A 22,094-nucleotide genomic window follows, 5' to 3' on the forward strand; every position below is an offset into this window, starting at 1 on the left:
CTTGGATACCAGTCCTTTATCTGTAGTGTCCTTTGCAAATATATTCTCCCATTCTGTGGGCTGCCTCTTAGTTTTTTTTTATTGTTTCCTTGGCTGTGCAGAAGCTTTTTATCTTGATGAAGTCCCATAAGTTCATTTTATCTTTTGTTTCTCTTGCCATTGGGGATGTGTCATGAAAAAGGTTGCTTTGGCCGATGTTGTAGAGGTTGCTGCCTATGTTCTCCTCTAGAATGTTGATGGATTCCTGTCTCACATTGAGGTCTTTCATCCATTTGGAGTTTATCTTTGTGTATGGTGTGAGAGAGTGGTCAAGTTTCATTCTTTTACATGTAGCTGTCCAATTTTCCCAGCACCATTTATTGAAGAGACGGTCTTTTTTCCACCGGATGTTTTTTCCTGCTTTATCAAATATTAGTTGCCCAAAGAGCCGAGGGTCCATTTTTTGGGTTCTCTATTCTGTTCCACTGGTCTACGTGTCTGTTTTTGTGCCAGTACCATGCTGTCTTTGTGATCACAGCTTTGTAGTACAGCTCGAAATCCGGCATTGTGATGCCCCCAGCTTTGTTTTTCCTTTTCAACAGTTCCTTGGAGATTCGGGGCCTTTTCTGGTTCCATACAAATTTAAGGACTATTTGTTCCAGTTCTTTGAAAAATGTCCTCGGTATTTTGATCGGGATAGCATTGAAAGTGTAGATTGCTCTGGGTAGCATGGACATTTTAACTATGTTAATTCTTCCAATCCATGAGCATGGAATATTTTTCCATCTTTTTATGTCTTCCTCAATGTCTTTCAAGAGTGATTTATAGTTTCTAGAATAAAGGTCCTTTACGTCTCTGGTTAAGTTAATTCCAAGGTAACATATGGTTTTTGGTGCTATTGTAAATGGGATGGATTCCCTAATTTCTCTTTCTTCAGTTTCGTTATTCGTGTATAGAAATGCAACTGATTTCTGAGCATTGACTTTGTATCCCGCCACATTACTGAATTGCTCTATAACTTCTAATAGTTTGGGGGTGGATTCTTTTGGGTTTTCCATGTAGAGTATCATGTCATCTGTGAAGAGAGACATTTTGACTTCTTCTTTGCCGATTTGGATACCTTTGATCTCTTTTTGTCATCTGATTGCTGTTGCAAGGACTTCTAGTACTATGTTGAATAATAGTGGAGAGAGTGGGCATCCTTGTCGCGTTCCTGATCTTAAGGGAAAGGCTTCCAGCTTTTCCCTATTGAGAATGATATTTGCAGTAGGCTTTTCATAGATGGCTTTTATGAGATTGAGAAATGTACCCTCTATTCCTACACTCCGAAGGGTTTTAATCAGGAAAGGATTCTGTATTTTTTCAAATGCTTTTTTGGCATCATTTGAGAGGATCATATGGTTCCTGACTCTTTTCTTGTTGATATGATGTATCACGCTGATCGATTTGCGAATGTTGAACCACGCTTGCATCCCAGGGATGAATCCCACTTGATCATGATGGATAATCCTTTTAATGTACTGTTGGATTCTATTAGCAAGGATCTTCTTGACGATTTTGGCATCCATATCCATTAGGGAAATCAGTCTGTAATTCTCCTTTTTGAGGGGGTCTTTGCCTGGTTTGGGGATCAAGGTAATATTGGCCTCATAGAATGAGTTTGGTAGCTTTCCTTCTGTTTCTATTTTTTGAAATAGCTTTAGGAGAATAGGTATTATTTCTTCTTTGAATGTTTGGTAGAATTCCCCAAGAAAACCATCCGGGCCTGAAGTTTTGTTATTTGGAAGGTTGTTTATCACTGACTCAATTTCTTCATAATTAATTGGCCTGTTTAAGAAATCAATTTCTTCCTGTTTCAATCTTGGTAGTTTATAGGTTTCCAGGAAGGATTCCATCTCTTCCAGATTTCCTAGTTTATTGGCATATAGCTGTTGATAAAAATTTCTAATAACCCTTCCAATTTCAATGGTGTTGGTCGTGACCTCTCCTTTTTCATTCATTATTTTAATAATTTGGGTCCTTTCTCTTTTCTCTTGGATAAGTCTTGCCAGTGGTCTGTCAATTTTATTGATTCTCTCAAAGAACCAGCTTCTAGTCCTGTTGATCTGCTCTACCATACTTCTGGTTTCTAATTCATTGATTTCTGCTCTCATTTTGGTCAACTGCTTCCTCGTGAGTGGATTAGGCCTGTCCCTCTGTTGCTGTTCCAGCTTCTTGAGGTGAGAATATAAAAACTGCATTTTGGATGCTTCTATTCTTTTGAGTGAGGCTTGGATGGCTATGTATTTCCCCCTTAGGACTGCCTTTGCAGTATCCCATAGGTTTTGGACCATTGTGTTTTCATTCTCGTTGTCTCCATAAATTGTTTAAATTGATTTTTGATTTCCTGGTTTATCGAGTCATTCCTGAGCAGGATGGTTCTTAGTCTCCAAGTGTTTGAGTTTCTTCCAAATTTTTCCTTGTGGTTGAGTTCCAATTTCAGAGCGTTGTGGTCTGAGAATATGCAGGGGATAATTTCAATCTTTTGGTATTGGTTGAGACCTGTTTTGTGTCCCAGAACATGGTCTATTCTTGAGAATGTTCCATGGGCATTAGAACAGAATGGGTATTATTTGGTTCTGGGGTGTAGTGTTCTATATATATCTATGAGGTCCAACTCGTCGAGTATGGCATTCAAAGCCTTTGATTCTTTGCTTAGTTTTTGCCAGGGTGTTCTGTCTATTTCTGAGAGTGGAGTGTTGAGGTCCCCTCCTATTAATGTATTTTTATTTATATGTCTCTTTATTCTGGTTAAGAGTTGGCTTGTGTATCTTGCTGCTCCCCTGTTGGGGGCATATATATTTATAATCATCATATCCACTTGTTGAATACTTCCTTTAAGAATAATATAGTGCCCTTCTGCATCTCTAACTATAGTCTCTAGTTTAAAATCCAATCTATCTGATATGAGAATTGCTACCCCAGCTTTCTTTTGAGGTCCATTTGTGTGAAAGATGGTACTCCATCCCCTTACTCTCAGTCTGAATGCATCTTTGGGTTTGAAATGAGTCTCTTGTAGACAGCAAATGGATGGGTCATTTCTTTTTATCCAATCTGCAACCCTGTGACATTTTATTGGAGTGTTTAAACCATTTACATTGACACTAAGAACTGAGAGATAGAATTTTAATGACGCCATGTTGCCAGTAAAGTCTTTGTTTGTGTCGGTTGTGACTTTCTGTTCTGTATCACTCTTGGGGCCTTTTTACCTTTATAGAACCCCCCCTTAATATCTACTGTAGTTCTGGTTCGTGGTTACGAAATTGGTTAATGACTGGTGATTCTGGAATGCCTTTTTTCTCCATCAATTCTGAATGACAGCTTTGCTGGATAAATGATCCTTGGCTGTATGTTTTTCTCGGAAAGAGCTCTAAAAATGCCCCCCCCAACCCTTTCTCTCATTCCAGGTCTGTGTAGACAGGTCTGACGTAATTCTGATGCCTTTGCCTTGGTACGTGAGAAATTTCTTTGCCCTGGCCACTTTCAATACTGTATCCTTGGATCTAATATTTGCGAAATGCACTATGACGTGACGTGGCGTAGGTTTGTCGTGGTTGAGCTTGGGAGGGGTCCTCTCTGCCTCTTGGACACGAATGTTTGTTTCCCTTGCTAGATTAGGGAAGTTTTCAGCTAGAATTTGTTCAAATATCTCTTCTAGACCTCTGTTTTTCTCTACCCCTTCGGGGATGCCGATGATTCTGACATTGGATCGTTTCATTGAGTCAGTAATCTCCCGTAACCTACATTCGTGGGCGTGGATTTTTTTAAGACCAGCTTCTATTTTTGTTTTTTCCTCTATTAACCCATCCTCCAATTCATTAATACGTTTCTCTGCTTTGGTGACCCTGGCCATCAGAAACTCTAGTTTTGCCTGCATTTGGCTCATAGAATTTTTAATTTCTGTCAGATTCACTCTCATTTCTGTCCTTAGGGATTCTATATTCTCAGTAACCTTTTCGTTAATAGTTTTTTCATTTCTACTCATCATTTTGACCATCGTTACTCTGAATTCCATTTCTGATAATTTGGTTACATCCATATCCGTTATTTCTGTGGCAGAGGCCACCAACTCACTGTCTTTTCTTTGCTGGGGGTGGGGGGTCTTCTCCTTCTTGTCATTCTGATGAGGAGAGGTTGCGGGGTTGTCCAGAGCCCAAATTATTGACTGGGTCCCGGGCCGTGCCCCTTGTTTTATAGGGATCTTAGGGATGTAGGCTTCTTCTTTAAAGATTTTATTTATTTATTTATGTGGCAGAGAGCCAACCAGCGAGAGAGGGAACACAAGTAGGGGAGTGGGAGAGGATGAAGCAGGCTCCCAGTGGAGGAGCCCGATGAGGGACTCCTTTCCGGAATGCCGGGATCACGCCCTAAGCCGGAGACAGGCGCTCAATGACTGCACCACCCAGGTGCCCCGGGTTGTGGGCTTCTTGATTTTTCAGCCTGCCTTCTGTGTTCTGGGGGAGGGGCCTGCCACGCTAATACTCAGGCAACCCTGTTTGGGTAGAGTCTCTGTGTCTCCTGCGAGGGGGAATGGGGATGGGCACGCTTTGAGCTGGTATTTCCAGGTTTTTGTTCTCTGGTGGCTTTCCCTGGCGGTTTGCTGTGCCTTTTCTGAGAGTCAGAGCAGCAGCGGCCGAATTTCAGCCTCTGTCACAGAGCAGAGGGATTGTGGCCCATTCTCCACTGATGTTCTGGCCACTTTAACTCTGTTACTATTGGTGCTGCTCAACCCTGCAGTGTCCCGGGATGTGAGCCCCACACCCAGTGTTCCAGCCCTCACTTCCAGGGCCGGTGCGTCTCTGTCCTTTGTGTTTCTAATGCCCGCCAGCCGCCAGCCACCCCCTGCGCGCTCCCGGCTCATGGTCTCAGTCTGCTGTTTCGCGGGTGCTGGTCCACGAGTCCACCAGCTCCCCCGTGCAGGTGTCTACCGCTTCCCGGCGCCTGAACGTGGCGGCTCCCTCCCCCTTCCGTTTATCTTCCAATATCTGTGCTCGGTTTCACGGCTACCCGCTTCGTACCTCAATACTCAGCACTGGAGATGTTCATTTGTAGAGATCCAGATGTATCTTCCTGTGTCTCAGGCTGATTCCGTGGATGTTTAGGCTGGTCTGGTACCTATCCAGCTCGACCCAGGGGACCGGCTGAAAAAGGAGTCCCCTACTCCTCTGCCATCTTAACTCCTCCCAGAAACTTTTGATTTTGATGAAGTCCCAAAAGTTCATTTTTTCTTTTGTTTCTCTTGCCTTTGGAGATGTGTCATGAAAATTTGCTGTGGCCAATGTGAAAGAGGTTGCTGCCTGTGCTCTCCTCTAGGATTTTGATGGATTCCTGTCTCACATCGAGGTCTTTCATCCATTTGGAATTTATCTTTGTGTATGGTGTGAGAGAGTGGTCAAGTTTCATCCTTTTGTATATAGCTGTCCAATTTTCCCAGCACCATTTATTGAAGAGACTGTCTTTTTTCCACTGGATGTTTTTTCCTGCTTTGTCAAAGATTAGTTGCCCATAGAGCCGAGGGTCCATTTCTGGAGACTCTATTCTGTTCCATTGTTCTTTTTTTTTTTCTTAAAGATTTTATTTATTTGACAGAGATAGAGACAGCCAGTGAGAGAGGGAACACAAGCAAGGGGAGTGGGAAAGGAAGAAGCAGGCTCATAGCAGAGGAGCCCAATGTGGGGCTCGATCCCATAACGCCGGGATCACACCCTGAGCCCAAGGCAGGCGCTTAACCGCTGTGCCACCCAGGCGCCCCCTGTTCCATTGTTCTATGTGTCTGTTTTTGTGCCAGTACCATGCTTTCTTTGTGATCACAGCTTTGTAGTATAGCTTGAAGTCAGGCAACATGATGCCCTCAGCTTTGTTTTTCCTTTTCAACATTTCCTTGGCGATTAGGGGTCTTTTCTGCTATCATACTGATTTTATGATTGTTTATTCCAGCTCTTTGAAAAATGTCATTGGTATTTTGATCGGGATGGCCTTGAAAGTGTAGATTTCTCTGGGTAGCATAGACATTTTAACTATGTTTATTCTTCCAATACATGAGCATGGAATGTTTTTCCATCTTTTTGTGTCTTCTTCAATGTCTTTCATATAGATCCTTTACCTTTCTGGTTAAGTTAATTCCAAGATACCTTATGATTTTTGGTGCTGTTGTAAATGGAATCGATTCCCCAATTTCTCTTTCTTCAGTCTCATTGTTCATGTATAGAAATGCAACTGATTTCTGAGCATTGATTTTGTATCCCGCCACATTACTGAATTATTGTATGAGTTCTAGTAATTTGGGGGTGGAGTCTTTTGGGTTTTCCATATAGAGTATCATTTCATCTGTGAAGAGAGACAGTTTGACTTCTTCTTTGCCAATTTGGATACCTTTTATCCCTTTTTCTTGTCTGATTGCTGTTACAAGGACTTCTAGTACTATGTTGAATAATAATGGTGAGAGTGGGCATCTTTGTCGTGTTCCTGATCTTAAGGGAAAGGCTTCCAGCTTTTCCCCATTGAAAATGATATTGGCTATAGGCTTTTCATAGATGGTTTTTATGATATTGAGGAATGTACCCTCTATTCCCTACACTTTGAAGGGTTTTAATCAGGAAAGGATGTTGTATTTTGTCAAATGCTTTTTCTGCATCAATTGAAAGGATCATATGGTTCTTGTCTCTTCTCTTATTAATGTGATCTATCACACTGATGGATTTGTGAATGTTGAACCACGCTTGCATCCCATGGATGAATCCCACTTGGTCTTGATGGATAATCCTTTTAATGTACTGTTGGATCCTATTACCTAGGATCTTGTTGAGAGTTTTGGCATCCATATTCATCAGGGATTCCAGTCTGTAATTTTCCTTTTTGATGGGGTCCTTGCCTGGTTTGAGGATCACGGTAATACTGGCCTCATAGAATGAGTTTGGTAGTTTTCCTTCTGTTTCTGTTTTTTGAAACAGCTTCAGGAGAATAGGTATTATTTCTTCTTTGAATGTTTGGTAGAATTTTCCGGGGAATACATCAGGCCCTGGACTCTTTTTGGGAAAGTTTTTGATCACTGCTTCAATCTCTTCTTGATTAATCAGTCTGTTTAAATTATCAGTTTCTTCCTGTTTCAGTCTTGGAGGTTTATAGGTTTCCAGGAAGGCATCCATTTCTTCCAGGTTGTTTAACTTATTGGCATATAGTTGTTGATAATAGTTGCTAATGATTGTTTCTATTTCCTTGGTGTTGGTCATGATCACTCCCCTTTCATTCATTATTTTATTAATTTATGCCACTGGCCAGACTTATTCAAAAGAATAGAGAAGGGACTGAAATTGACATCCATTTATAATAAAAACTCTCAACAAAGTAGGTTTCGAGGGAATATACCTCAACATAGTAAAGACCATATACTACAAGCCCACAGCTAACATCATACTTGATAGTGAAAAGCTGAAAGCTTTTCTTCTACAATCAGGATCAAGACAAGGATGCTCACTCTTGACACTTTTATTCAACATAATACAGGCATACCTTAGAAATATTGTGGTTTTGGTTCCAGGACACCACAATAATGCAAATAAATCAAGTCAAATGAATTTTTTGGTTTTCCAGTGCATATAAAAGTTATGTTTACACTACTCTATAGTCTATTTAAGGTCTACAACAGAATTATGTCTAAAATAATATACATACCTTAATTAAAAACACATTATTGCTAAAAATGCTAGTTATCATCTGAGCTTTCAAGGAGTTGAAATATTTTTGCTGGTATAGAGTCTTGCCTCAATGTTGATGGCTGCTGACTGATTTGGGTGTTGGTTGCTGAAGCCTGCGGTGACTGTGACAGTTTCTTAAAATAAGACAGTGAAGTTTGCAGCATCAATTGACTCTTCTTCTCATGAATGATTTATTTGTAGCACAAAATGGGTTTGATAACATTTTACCCATAGAACTTCTTTCAGAATTGGAATCAATCCTCTCAAACTGCTGCTGCTTTATCAATTAGATTTACATAATATTCTAAACTTTTTTTGTCATTTCAACAATCTTCATAGTATCTTCACCAGGAGTAGATTTCATCTTAAGAAACAACTTTCTGGGGCGCCTGGGTGGCGCAGTCGTTAAGTGTCTGCCTTCGGCTCAGGGCATGATCCTGGCATTCTGGGATCGAGCCCCACATCAGGTTCCTTCACTGGGAGCGTGCTTCTTCCTCTCCCAACACCCCCCCCCCGCTTGTGCTCCCTCTCTCGCTGGCTGTCTCTCTGTCAAATAAATAAGTAAAATCTTTAAAGAAAAAAAAAGAAACAACTTTCTTTGTTTATCCATAAAAAGCAACTCCTCATCCCTTCAAGTTTTATCATGAGATCACACCAATTCGCTCACATCTTCAGGTTCTACTTCAATTCTAGTTCTCTTGTTATTTCTACCACATCTGCAGTTACTTCCTCCACTTAAGTCTTGACCCCCTCAAAGTCATCCATGAGGGTTGGAATCAACTTCTTCCAAACTCCGTTCATGTTGACATTCTGACCTCTTCCCACCAATCATGAATGTCTTTAATAATATCTCAAATGGTGAATATTTTTCAGAGAGTTTTCAATTTATTTGCCCAGATCCATTAGAGGACCCCCTATCTATGACAGCTATCATCTTACAAAACGTATCTCTTAAATAATAAGACTTGAAAGTTGGAATTACTCCTTGATTCATGGGCTATAGAATGGATTTTGTGTAAACAAGTCCGAAAATAACAATCCCATTGTACATGTTTATCAGAGCTCTTGGGTGACCAGGTGCATTGTCAATAAGCAGTAATGTTTTAAAAGGAATCTTTTCTTTTTTTTTTTTCATCAGTAGATCTTAACAAGTGGGTTTAAAATATTCAATAAACCATGTTGTAAACAGATGTACTGTCATCCAGGCTTTATTTTTCCATTTATAGAGCACAGGCAGACTAGATATAACATAATTCTTAGGGCCCTAGGATTTTCAGAAAGTAAATGAGCATTGCCTTTAACATAAAGTCACCAGCAACCCCTAGCAGGAAAGTTAGGCTGTCCTTTGAACCTTTGATGCCAGACAGTGACATCTATCCAGCCATGAAAGTCTTGGTATCATCTTTCTTTTTTTTATTTAAATTCAAGATAGTTAACATATAGTGAAATATTGGTTTCAGGAATACAATTTAGTGGTTCATCACTTACATATAACAGTCAGCACTCATCACAAGTACCCTCCTTAATGCCCATCACCGATTTAGCACATCCCTCCACCCTCCTCTCCTCCAGCAACCCTTACTTTGTTCTCTATACTTAAGAGTCTGTTATGGTTTGCTTCCCTCTCTATTTTTATCTTATTTTATTTTTCCATCCCTTCTGCGATGTTCATCTGTTTTGTTTCTTAAATTACACATATGAGTGAAATCATGAGGTGTTTGTCTTTTTCTGACTAACTTATTTCATTTAGCATAATACACTAGTTCCATCTACGTCATTCAAATGGCAACACTTCATTCTTATTGATGGCTGAGTAATATTCCATTGTATATATGGACCACATCTTCTTAATCCAGTCATCTGTTGAAGGGCGTCTCGGCTCCTTCCACAATTTAGCTATTGTGGACAATGCTGCTATGAACATTGGGGTGCATATGGCCCTTCTCTTCACAACGTCTGTATCTTTGGGATAAATACCCAGTAGTGCAATTGCTGGATCATAGGGTAGCTCAATTTTTAACTTTTTCAGGAACCTCCACACTGTTTTCCAAAGTGGCTGTACCAACTTGCTTTCCCACCAACAGTGTAAGAGGGATCCCCTTTCTTCACATCCTCTCCAACATCTGTTTTTTCTTGCCTTGTCAATTTTTGCCATTCTAACTGGCGTAAGGTGGTATCTCAATGTGGTTTTGATTTGAATTTCCCAGATGGCTAATGATTTCGAACATTTTTTCTTTTTTTTCTCTCTTCTAATTTTTTATTAATTTTTTTATTATGTTAGTCACCATACACTACAAAAACTGTATGTTTCCATCTAATTCTGTAAAAGTTGACAGAGAGATCATTGGGGTTTTTTTTGTTTTTGTGGGTTTTTTTAATGTTTTTTTATTATAATATGTTAGTCACCATTCAGTACATCCCTGGTTTCTGATGTAAAGTTCGATGATTCATTAGTTGCGTATAACACCTAGTGCACCATGCAATACATGCCCTCCTTACTACCCATCACCATCCTATCCCATTCCCCCACACCCCTCCCCTCCGAAGCCCTCAGTTTGTTTCTCAGAGTCCATAGTCTCTCATGCTTTATTCCCCCTTCTGATTACCCCCCCCCCTTTCTTTATCCCTTTCTTCCCCTACAGATCTTCCTAGTTCTTATGTTCCATAGATGAGAGAAATCATATGATAATTGTCTTTCTCTGCTTATTTAACTTAGCATTATCTCCTCCAGTGCCGTCCATGTTGCAACAAATATTGAGAACTCGTTCTTTCTGATAGCTGAGTAATATTCCATTGTATATATGGACCATAACTTCTTAATCCAGTCATCTGTTGAAGGGCATCTCAGTTCCTTCCACGATTTAGCTATTGTGGACATTGCTGCTATGAACATTGGGGTGCATATGGCCCTTCTCTTCACTACGTCTGTAACTTTAGGGTAAATACACAGTAGTGCAATGGCTGGGTCATAGGGTAGCACAATTTTTAACTTTTTAAGGGACCGCCACACTGTTTTCCAGAGTGGCTGTACCAACTTGCATTCCCACCAACAATGTAGGAGGGATCCCCTTTCTGCACATCCTCTCCAGCAATTGTTGTTTCTTGCCTTGTCAATTTTTACCATTCTAACTGGCGTAAGGTGGTATCTTAGTGTGGTTTTGATTTGAATTTCCCTGATGGCTAATGATTTTGAACATTTTTTCATGTGTCAGTTAGCCATTTTTATGTCTTCACTGGAAAAGTGTCTGTTCATATCTTCTACCCGCTTTTTAAATTTATTTGTTTCTCGCGTATTGAGCTTGAGAAGTTCTTTGTAGATCTTGGATACCAGTCCTTTATCTGTAGCATCATTTGCAAATATCTTCTCCCATTCCGTGGGTTGCCTCTTAGTTTTTTTGACTGTTCCCTTGGCTGTGCAGAAGGTCTTTATCTTGATGCAGTCCCACAAGTTCATTTTATCTTTTGTTTCTCTTGCCTTTGGGGATGTGTCATGAAAATTTGCTTTGGCCAATGTCGTAGAGGTTGCTGCCTATGTTCTACTCTAGGATTTTGATGGATTCCTGTCTCACATCGAGGTCTTTCATCCATTTGGAGTTTATCTTTGTGTATGGTGTGAGAGAGTGGTCAAGTTTCAATCTTTTCCATGTAGCTGTCCAATTTTCCCAGCACCATTTATTGAAGAGACTGTCTTTTTTCCACCAGATGTTTTTTCCTCTTTATCAAAGATTAGTTGCCCAAAGAGCCAAGGGTCCATTTCTGGGTTCTCTATTCTGTTCCATTGGTCTATGTGTCTGTTTTTGTGCCAGTACCATGCTGTCTTTGTGATCACAGCTTTGTAGTACAGCTCGAAATCCCACATTGTGATGCCCCCAGCTTTGTTTTTCCTTTTCAAGAGTTCCTTGGCGATTTGGGGCCTTTTCTGTTTCCATACAAATTTAAGGACTATTTGTTCCAGTTCTTTGAAAAATGTCATCGGTATTTTGATCGGGATAGCATTGAAAGTATAGGTTGCTCTGGGTAGCATGGACATTTTAACTTTGTTAATTCTTCCGATCCATGAGCATGGAATATTTTTCCATCTTTTTGTTTCTTCTTCAATGTCTTTCAAGAGTGATTTGTAGTTTCTAGAATATAGGTCCTTTACGTCTCTGGTTAAGTTAATTCCAAGGTAACGTATGGTTTTTGGTGCTATTGTAAATGGGATGGATTCCCTAATTTCTCTTTCTTCAGTCTTGTTATTTGTGTATAGAAATGCAACTGATTTCTGAGCATTGATTTTGTATCCTGCCACATTACTGAATTGCTCTGTAACTTCTAATAGTTTGGGGGTGGATTCTTTTGGGTTTTCCATATAGAGTATCATTTCATCTGTGAAGAGAGATGGTTTGACTTCTTCTTTGCTGATTTGGATACCTTTTATCCCTTTTTGTTGTCTGATTGCTGTTGCAAGGACTTCTAGTACTATGTTGAATAATAGTGGCGAGAGTGGGCATCCTTGTCGTGTTCCTGATCTTAAGGAAAGGCTTCCAGCTTTTCCCCATTGAGAATGATATTTGCTGTAGGCTTTTCATAGATGGTTTTTATGAGATTGAGGAATGTACCCTCTATCCCTACACTCTGAAGGGTTTTAATCAGGAAAGGATGCTGTATTTTGTCAAATGTTTTTTCAGCATCGATTGAGAGGATCATATGATTTTTGAATTTTTCTTTCTGGATAAAATCTATGACACTGATTGATTTGCGAATGTTGAACCGCCCTTGCATCCCAGGGATGTCCCACTTGGTCATGATGGATAATCCTTTTAATGTACTGTTGGATTCTATTAGCCAGGATCTTCTTGAGGATTTTGGCGTCCATATTCATTAGGGAAATCGGTCTTTAATTCTCCTTTTTGATGGGGTCTTTGCCTGGTTTGAGGCTCAATGTAATATTGGCCTCATAGAATGAGTTTGGTAGCTTTCCTTCTGTTTCTATTTTTTGAAATAGCTTTAGGAGAATAGGTATTATTTCTTCTTAGAATGTTTGTTAGAATTCCCCAGGAAAACCGTCCGGGCCTGGAGTTTTGTTATTTGGAAGGTTGTTTATCACTGACTCAATCTCTTCATAATTAATTGGCCTGTTTAAAAAATCATTTTCTTCCTGTTTCAGTCTTGGTAGTTTAATGGTTTCCAGGAAGTCCTCCATCTCTTCCAGATTGCTTAATTTATTGGCATAAAGCTGTGGATAAAAGTTTCTAATAATCCTTCGATTTTTATTGGTGTTGGTTGTGACCTCTCCTTTTTTGTTCATAATTTTAATAATCTGGGTCCTTTCTCTTTTCTTTTGGATAAGTCTTGCCAGTGGTCTGTCAATTTTATTGATTCTCTCAAAGAACCAGCTTCTAGTTCTGTTGACCTGCTCTACTGTACTCCTGGTTTCTAATTCATTGATTTCTGCTCTAATCTTGGTCAACTGCTTCCTCGTGCATTGATTAGGCCTGTCCCTCTGTTGCTGTTCCAGCTTCTTGAGGTGAGAATATAAAACTGCATTTTAGATTTTTCTATTCTTTTGAGTGAGGCTTGGATGGCTATGTATTTCCCCCTTAGGACTGCCTTTGCAGTATCCCATAGGTTTTGGACCATTGTGTTTTCATTCTCGTTGGTTTCCAGAAATTGTTTAAATTGATTTTTGATTTCCTGGTTTATCGAGTCATTCCTGAGCAGGATGGTTCTTAGTCTCCAAGTGTTTGAGTTTCTTCCAAATTTTTCCTTCTGGTTGAGTTCCAATTTCAGAGCATTGTGGTCTCAGAATATGCAGGGAATAATTTCAGTCTTTTGGTATCGCTTGAGACCTGTTTTGTGACCTAGAACATGGTCTATTCTTGAGGATGTTCCATGGGCATTAGAATAGAATGAGTATTCTTTGGTTCTGGAGTGTAGTATTCTATTTATATCTATGAGGTCCAACTGATCGAGTATGGCATTCAAAGCTCTTGTTTCTTTGCTGATTTCTTGCATAGGTGATCTGTCTATTGCTGATAGTGGAGTGTTGAGGTCTCCTAATATTAGTGTATTTTTATCTATATGTCTCTTTATTGTGATTAAGAGTTGGCTTGTGTATCTTGCTGCTCCCCTGTTGGGGGCATATATATTTATAATTGTCATATCCACTTGTTGGATACATCCTTTAAGAATAATATAGTGTCCTTCTGTGTCTCTAACTACAGTCTTTAGTTTAAAATCCAATCTGTCTGATATGAGAATTTCTACCCCAGCTTTCTTTTCAGGTCCATTGGCGTGAAAGGTTGTATTCCATCCCTTTAGCTTCTGTCTGAATGTATCTTTAGGTTCGAGATGAGTCTCTTGTAGACAGCAAATGGATGGGTCGTGTCTTTTTATCCAATCTGCAACCCCGTGGTGTTTATTGGAGCATTTAGGCCATTTACATTGAGACTGATTATTGAGAGATATGTTTTAATGATGCCATGTTGCCAGTAAAGTCTTTGTTTCTATAGAGTGTGACTTTCTGTTCTGTATCATTCTTGGGGCCTTTTTACTTTTATAGAATCCCCCTTAATATCTCCTGTAGGGCTGGTTTTGTGGCTATGAAATTGGTCAATGACTGGCGATTCTGGAAGGTCTTTATTTCTCCATCAATTCTGAATGATAGCCTTGCTGGATAAAGGATCCTTGGCTGCATGTTTTCCTGTGAAAGAGCTTTAATAATGGGCCCCCAACACTTTCTCTCCTTCCAGGTCTGTGTAGACAGGTCTGACGTGATTCTGATAACTTTGTCTTGTTACGTGAGAAATTTCTTTGCCCTGGCCACTTTCAATACTGTATCCTTGGATCGAATATTTGCAAATTGCACTATGATGTGACATGGTGTAGGTTTGTCATGGTTGAGCTTGGGAGGGGTCCTCTCTGCCTCTTGGACACGAATGTTTGTTTCCCTTGCTAGATTAGGGAAGTTTCAGCTACAATTTGGTCAAATATGTCTTCTAGACCTCTGTTTTTCTCCACCCCCTTGGGGATGCCCATGATTCTGACACTGGAACGTTTCACTGAGTCTGTAATCTCCTATAACCTACATTCCTGAGTGTGGATTTTTTTTGAGTCCAGATTCTATTTTAGCTTTTTCTTTTACTAACCCATCCTCCAATTCGCTAATACCTTCTTCTGCCTCATTCACCCTGGCCGTCAGAGCCTCTAGTTTTGACTGCATTTGGCTCATAGAATTTTTTATTTCTGCCAGGTTCGCTCACATTTCTGCCCTTAGAGATTCTATAGTCTCATTAACATTTTCGTTAATACTTTTTTCAAGTCTACACATCATCTTGACCATTGTTACTCTGAATTCCATTTCTGATAATTTGGTTATATCCATATGCATTAGTTCTGTGGCAGAGGCCACAGACTCATTGTCTTTTCTTTGCTGGGGGGGATTTCTCCTTCTCATCATTCTGATAAGGAGAGGTTGCGGGGTTGTCCAGAGCCCAAATTATTGACCGGGACCCAGGCCATGTGCCCCTGTTTTATAGGGACCTTAGGGATGTGGGCTTCTTGATTTTTCAGCCTGCCATCTGGGGGAGGGGCCTGCCACGCCGATACTCAGGCAACCCTGTTTGGGTAGAATCTCCATGTTCCCTGCAAGGGGGGATGGGGATGGGCTCACTGTGAGCCAGTATTTCCAGGCTTTTGTTCTCTGGCGGCTCTCCCTGTTGATTTTCTGTGCCTCTTCTGAGATTCAGAGCAGCAGTGGCCGAATCTCAGCCTCTGTCTCAGAACAGAGGGATTGCGGACTGTTCTCCACTGATGTTCTGGCCATTTTAACTCTGTTTCTGTAGGTGCTGCTCAACCCTTCAGTGTCCCGGGATGTGAGCCCCACACCCTGTGTCCCAGCCCTCACTTCCTGGGCCGGCGTGTCTCTGTCCTTTGTGTTTCTAACACCGCCAGCCGACAGTCGCCAGCCGCCCCCGCGCGCTCCCAGAGCTCCCGGTCTCAGTCTGGTTCCAGTGAGCATACCGGAGCTCCGGTTTTCAGTCTGGTGGTGCATGTTCCCCGACTCACAGTCTCGGTCTGCTCTCTCACGGGTGCCGGTCCGGGAGTCCACCCGCTCCCCTGTGCAGGTGGCTACCGCTTCCCGGCGCCTGAACATGGCGGCTCCTCCCCCTTCCGTTTATCTTCCGATATCTGTGCGCGGTTTCACGGCTACCCGCTTCGTACCTCAATACTCACGGCTGGAGATGTTCATTTGTTGAGATCCAGATGTATCTTCCTGCGTCTCAGGCTGATTCTGTGGATGTTCAGGCTGGTCTGGTACCTATCCAACTTGACTCAGAGGACCATCTGAAAAAGGGGTCCCCTACTCCTCCGCCATCTTAACTCTCTGAACATTTTTTCATGTGTCTGTAAGCCATTTCTATGTCTTCATTGGAAAAGTGTCTGTTCATATCTTCTGTCCATTTTTTTTATTCGTTTATTTGTTTCTTGCATATTGATTTTGAGAAGTTCTTTGTAGATCTTGGATACCAGTCTTTTATCTGTAGTATCATTTGCTAATATCTTCTTCTATTCTGTGGGCTGCCTCTTAGGTGTTTTTTTTTTATTGTTTCCTTTTTTTTTTTAATAATGATTTTTTATTATATTATGTTAGTCACCATACAGTACATCCCCGGTTTCCGATGTAAGGCTCGATGATTCATTAGTTGTGTATAACACCCAGTGCACCATGCAATATGTGCCCTCCTTACTACCCATCACCGGTCTATCCCTTTCCCCCACCCCCCTCCCCTCTGTAGCCCTCAGTTTGTTTCTCATAGTCCATAGTCTCTCATGTTTCATTCCCCCTTCTGATTACCCCCCCTTTCTTTATCCCTTTCTTCCCCTACTGATCATTCTACTTCTTATGTTCCATAGATGAGAGAAATCATATGATAGTTGTCTTTCTCTGCTTGACTTATTTCACTAAGCATTATCTCCTCCAGTGCCGTCCATGTTGTAGCAAATGTTGAGAACTCGTTCTTTCTGATAGCTGAGTAATATTCCGTTGTATATATGGACCACAACTTCTTAATCCAGTCATCTGTTGAAGGGCATCTCGGCTCCTTCCACGATTTAGCTATTGTGGACATTGCTGCTATGAACATTGGGGTGCATATGGCCCTTCTCTTCACTACGTCTGTATCTTTGGGGTAAACACCCAGTAGTGCAATGGCTGGATCATAGGGTAGCTCAATTTTTAACTTTTTAAGGGACCTCCACACTGTTTTCCAGAGTGGCTGTACCAACTTGCATTCCCACCAACAATGTAGGAGGGATCCCCTTTCTCCACATCCTCTCCAACAATTGTTGTTTCTTGCCTTGTCTATTTTTGCCATTCTAACTGGCGTAAGGTGGTATCTCAGTGTGGTTTTGATTTGAATTTCCTTGATGGCTAATGATTTTGAACATTTTTTCATGTGTCTGTTAGCCATTTGTATGTCTTCATTGGAAAAGTGTCTGTTCATATCTTCTGCCCATTTTTTGATTTCTTTATTTGTTTCTTGTGTATTGAGTTTGAGAAGTTCTTTGTAGATCTTGGATACCAGTCCTTTATCTGTAGTGTCATTTGCAAATATCTTCTCCCATTCCGTGGGCTGCCTCTTAGTTTTTCTGACTGTTTCCTTGGCTGTGCAGAAACTTTTAATCTTGATGAAGTCCCATAAATTCATTTTATCTTTTGTTTCTCTTGCATTTGGGGATGTATCATGAAAAAGGTTGCTTTGGCCGATATCGTAGAGGTTGCTGCCTATGTTCTCCTCTAGAATTCTGATGGATTCCTGTCTCACATCGAGGTCTTTCATCCATTAGGAGTTTATTTTTGTGTATGGTGTGAGAGAGTGGTCAAGTTTCATTCTTTTGCATGTAGCTGTCCAATTTTCCCAGCACCATTTATTGAAGAGACTGTCTTTTTCCCACCGGATGTTTTTTCCTGCTTTATCAAAGATTAGTTGCCCAAAGACCCGAGGGTCCATTTCTGGGCTCTCTATTCTGTTCCATTGGTCTATGTGTCTGTTTTTGTGCCAGTACCATGCTGTCTTTGTGATCACAGCTTTGTAGTACAGCTCGAAATCCGGCATTGTGATGCCCCCAGCTTTGTTTTTCCTTTTCAACAGTTCCTTGGAGATTCGGGGTCTTTTCTGGTTCCATACAAATTTAAGGACTATTTGTTCCAGTTCTTTGAAAAACGTTCTCGGTATTTTGATCGGGATAGCGTTGAAAGTGTAGATTGCTCTGGGTAGCATGGACATTTTAACTATGTTAATTCTTCCGATCCATGAGCATGGAATATCTTTCCATCTTTTTATGTCTTCCTCAATGTCTTTGAAGAGTGATTTATAGTTTCTAGAATATAGGTCCTTTACGTCTCTGGTTAAGTTAATTCCAAGGTAACGTATGGTTTTTGGTGCTATTGTAAATGGGGTGGATTCCCTAATTTCTCTTTCTTCGTTCTCGTTATTCGTGTACAGAAATGCAACTGATTGCTGAGCATTGATTTTGTATCCCGCCACGTTACTGAATTGCTCTATAACTTCTAATAGTTTGGGAGTGGCTTCTTTTGGGTTTTCCATATAGAGTATCATGTCATCTGCGAAGAGAGACATTTTGACTTCTTCTTTGCCGATTTGAATACCTTTGATCCCTTTTTGTTGTCTGATTGCTGTTGCAAGGACTTCTAGTACTATGTTGAATAATAGTGGAGAGAGTGGGCATCCTTGTCGAGTTCCTGATCTTAAGGGAAAGGCTTCCAGCTTTTCCCCATTGAGAATAATATTTGCAGTAGGCTTTTTTCATAGATGGCTTTTATGAGATTGAGAAATGTACCTTCTATTCCTACACTCTGAAGGGTTTTAATCAGGAAAGGATGCTGTATTTTGTCAAATGCTTTTTCGGCATCGATTGAGAGGATCATATGGTTCTTGAGTCTTTTCTTGTTGATATGATGTATCACGCTGATTGATTTGCGAATATTGAACCACGCTTGCATCCCAGGTATGAATCCCACTTGATCGTGGTGGATAATCCTTTTAATGAACTGTTGGATTCTATTAGCAAGTATCTTGTTGAGGATTTTGGCGTCCATATTCATTAGGGAAATCAGTCTGTAATTCTCCTTTTTGAGGGGGTCTTTGCCTGGTTTGGGGATCAAGGTAATATTGGCCTCATAGAATGAGTTTGGTAGCTTTCCCTCTGTTTCTATTTTTTGAAATAGCTTTAGGAGAATAGGTATTATTTCTTCTTTGAATGTTTGGTAGAATTCCCCAGGAAAACCGTCCGGGCCTGGAGTTTTGTTATTTGGAAGGTTGTTTATCACTGACTCAATTTCTTCATAATTAATTGGCCTGTTTAAGAAATCAATTTCTTCCTGTTTCAATCTTGGTAGTTTATAGGTTTCCAGGAAGGATGCCATCTCTTCCAGATTGCTTAGTTTATTGGCATATAGCTGTTGATAAAAATTTCTAATAATCCTTCCAATTTCAATGGTGTTCAATGTGACCTCTCCTTTTTCATTCATAATTTTAATAATCTGGGTCCTTTCTCTTTTCTTTTGGATAAGTCTTGCCAGTGGTCTGTCAATTTTATTGATTCTCTCCAAGAACCAGCTTCTAGTCCTGTTGATCTGCTCTACTGTACTTCTGGTTTCTGCTTGATTGATTTCAGCTTTAATTTTGGTCAACTGCTTCCTTGTGCGTGGATTAGGCCTGTCCCTCTGTTGCTGTTCCAGCTTCTTGAGGTGAGAATATAAAAACTGCATTTTAGATTTTTCTATTCTTTTGAGTGAGGCTTGGATGGCTATGTATTTCCCCCTTAGGATTGCCTTTGCAGTATCCCATAGGTTTTGGACTGTTGTATTTTCATTCTCATTGGTCTCCATAAATTGTTTAATTTGATTTTTGATTTCCTGGTTTATCGAGTCATTCCTGAGCAGGATGGTTCTTAGACTCCAAGTGTTTGAGTTTCTTCCAAATTTTTCCTTGTGGTTGAGTTCCAATTTCAGAGCGTTGTGGTCTGAGAATATGCAGGGGATCATTTCAATCTTTTGGTATCGGCTGAGACCTATTTTGTGTCCCAGAACATGGTCTATTCTTGAAAATGTCCCATGGGCATTAGAATAGAATGAGTATTCTTTGGTTCTGGGGTATAGTGTTCTATATATATCTAAGAGGTCCAACTCATCGAGTATGGCATTCAAAGCCTTTGATTCTTTGCTTAGTTTTTGCCAGGGTGTTCTGTCTATTTCTGAGAGTGGAGTGTTGAGGTCCCCTCCTATTAATGTATTTTTATTTATATGTCTCTTTATTCTGGTTAAGAGTTGGCTTGTGTATCTTGCTGCTCCCCTGTTGGGGGCATATATATTTATAATTGTCATATCCACTTGTTGAATACTTCCTTTAAGAATAATATAGTGCCCTTCTGCATCTCTAACTATAGTCTGTAGTTTAAAATCCAGTTTATCTGATATGAGAATTGCTACTCCAGCTTTCCTTTGAGGTCCATTTGCGTGAAAGATGGTACTCCATCCCCTTACTCTCAGTCTGAATGCATCTTTGGGTTCGAAATGAGTCTCTTGTAGACAGCAAATGGATGGGTCATTTCTTTTTATCCAATCTGCAACCCTGTGGCGTGTAAAGCAAGAATTTAAACCATTAATGTTAAGGCTGAGTACTGAGAGATATGCTTTTAATGATGCCATGTTGTCAGTAAAGTCTTTGTTTGTATTGGCTGTGACTTTCTGTTTTGTATCACTCTTGGGGCCTTTTTACTTTTATAGAACCCCCCGTAATACCTCCTGTAGGGCTGGTTTCGTGGTTACGAAATTGGCTAGTGACTGTCGATTCTGAAATGTCTTTATTTCTCCATCAATTCTGAATGACAGCCTTGCTGGATAAAGGATCCTTGGCTGCATGTTTTTCTCTGAAAGAGCTTTAAAAATGCTCCCCCAACCCTTTCTCTCATTCCAGGTCTGTGTAGACAGGTCTGACGTAATTCTGATGCCTTTGCCTTGGTACGTGAGAAATTTCTTTGCCCTGGCCGCTTTCAATACTGTCTCCTTGGATCTCATATTTGCGAGTTGCACTATGACGTGACGTGGTGTAGGTCTGTCATGGTTGAGCTTGGGAGGGGTCCTCTCTGCCTCTTGGACACGAATTTTTGTTTCCCTTGCTAGATTAGGGAAGTTTTCAGCTATAATTTGTTCAAATATCTCTTCTAGACCTCTGTTTTTCTCCACCCCCTCGGGGATGCCGATGATTCTAACATTGGATCGTTTCGTTGAGTCAGTAATCTCCCGTAGCCAACATTCATGGGCGTGGATTTTTTTAAGACCATCTTCTATTTTTATTTTTTCCTCTATTAACCCATCCTCCAATTCACTAACCCTTTCCTCCGCTTCGGTGACCCTGGCCGTCAGAGCCTCTAGTTTTGCCTGCATTTGGCTCATAGAATTTTTAATTTCTGTCAAATTCACTCTCATTTCCGCCCTTAGGGATTCTATATTCTCAGTAACATTTTCCTGAATACTTTTTTCAAGTCTACTCATTATCTTGACCATTGTTACTCTGAATTCCATTTCTGATAATTTGGTTACATCCATATCTGTTACTTCTGTGGCAGAGGCCACTGACTCACTGTCTTTTCTTTGCTGGGGGGGGCTTCTCCTTCTTGTCATTCTGATGAGGGGAGGTTGCGGGGTTGTCCAGAGCCCAGAATTATTGACTGGGTCCCAGGCCGTGCCCCTTGTTTTATAGGGATCTTAGAGATGTGGGCTTCTTCTTTAAAGATTTTATTTATTTACTTATCTGAGAGAGGGAGATAGACAGTCAGCAAGAACGGAACAGAAGCAGGGGAGTGAGAGAGGAAGAAGCAGGCTCCCAGCGGAGGAGCCCGATGAGGGACTCCTTTCCGGAATGCTGGGATCACGCCCTAAGCCGGAGACAGGCGCTCAATGACTGCGCCACGCAGGCGCCTCCGGTTGTGGGCTTCTTGATTTTTCAGCCTGCCTTCTGGGGGAGGGGCCTGCCGCGCCGATACTCAGGCAACCCTGTTTGGTTAGAGTCTCCGTGTCCCCTGCGAGGGAGGATGGGGATGGGCACTCTCTGAGCCGGTATTTCCAGGCTTTTGTTCTCTGGAGGCTTTCCCTGGCGGCCGGCTATGCTTCTTCTGAGGGTCAGAGCAGCAGAGGTTGCATTGTCACAGAACAGAGGGATTGCGGCCCGTTCTCCACTGATGTTCTGGCCACTTTAACTCTATTACTGTTGGTGCTGCTCAACCCTGCAGCGTCCCGGGATGTGCGCACCAACTCGGCGTCCCTGCCCTCACTTCCAGGGCCGGCGCGTCTCTGTCCTTTGTGTTTCTAATGCC

At 41.0% G+C, this 22,094-nt stretch overlaps 1 protein-coding gene across 1 annotated transcript in view; it reads left to right on the forward strand.

Moving 5' to 3' along the window:
* SHROOM4 (shroom family member 4) overlaps positions 1 to 22,094 on the forward strand; it is a 250,480-nt gene that overhangs the window by 123,237 nt on the left and 105,149 nt on the right. The window lies entirely within an intron of this gene.

The sequence above is a fragment of the Ursus americanus genome, chromosome X (assembly GCF_024610735.1).
Source record: "Ursus americanus isolate L20-20 chromosome X, mUrsAme1.1.p, whole genome shotgun sequence".
Classification (NCBI taxonomy): domain Eukaryota; kingdom Metazoa; phylum Chordata; class Mammalia; order Carnivora; family Ursidae; genus Ursus; species Ursus americanus.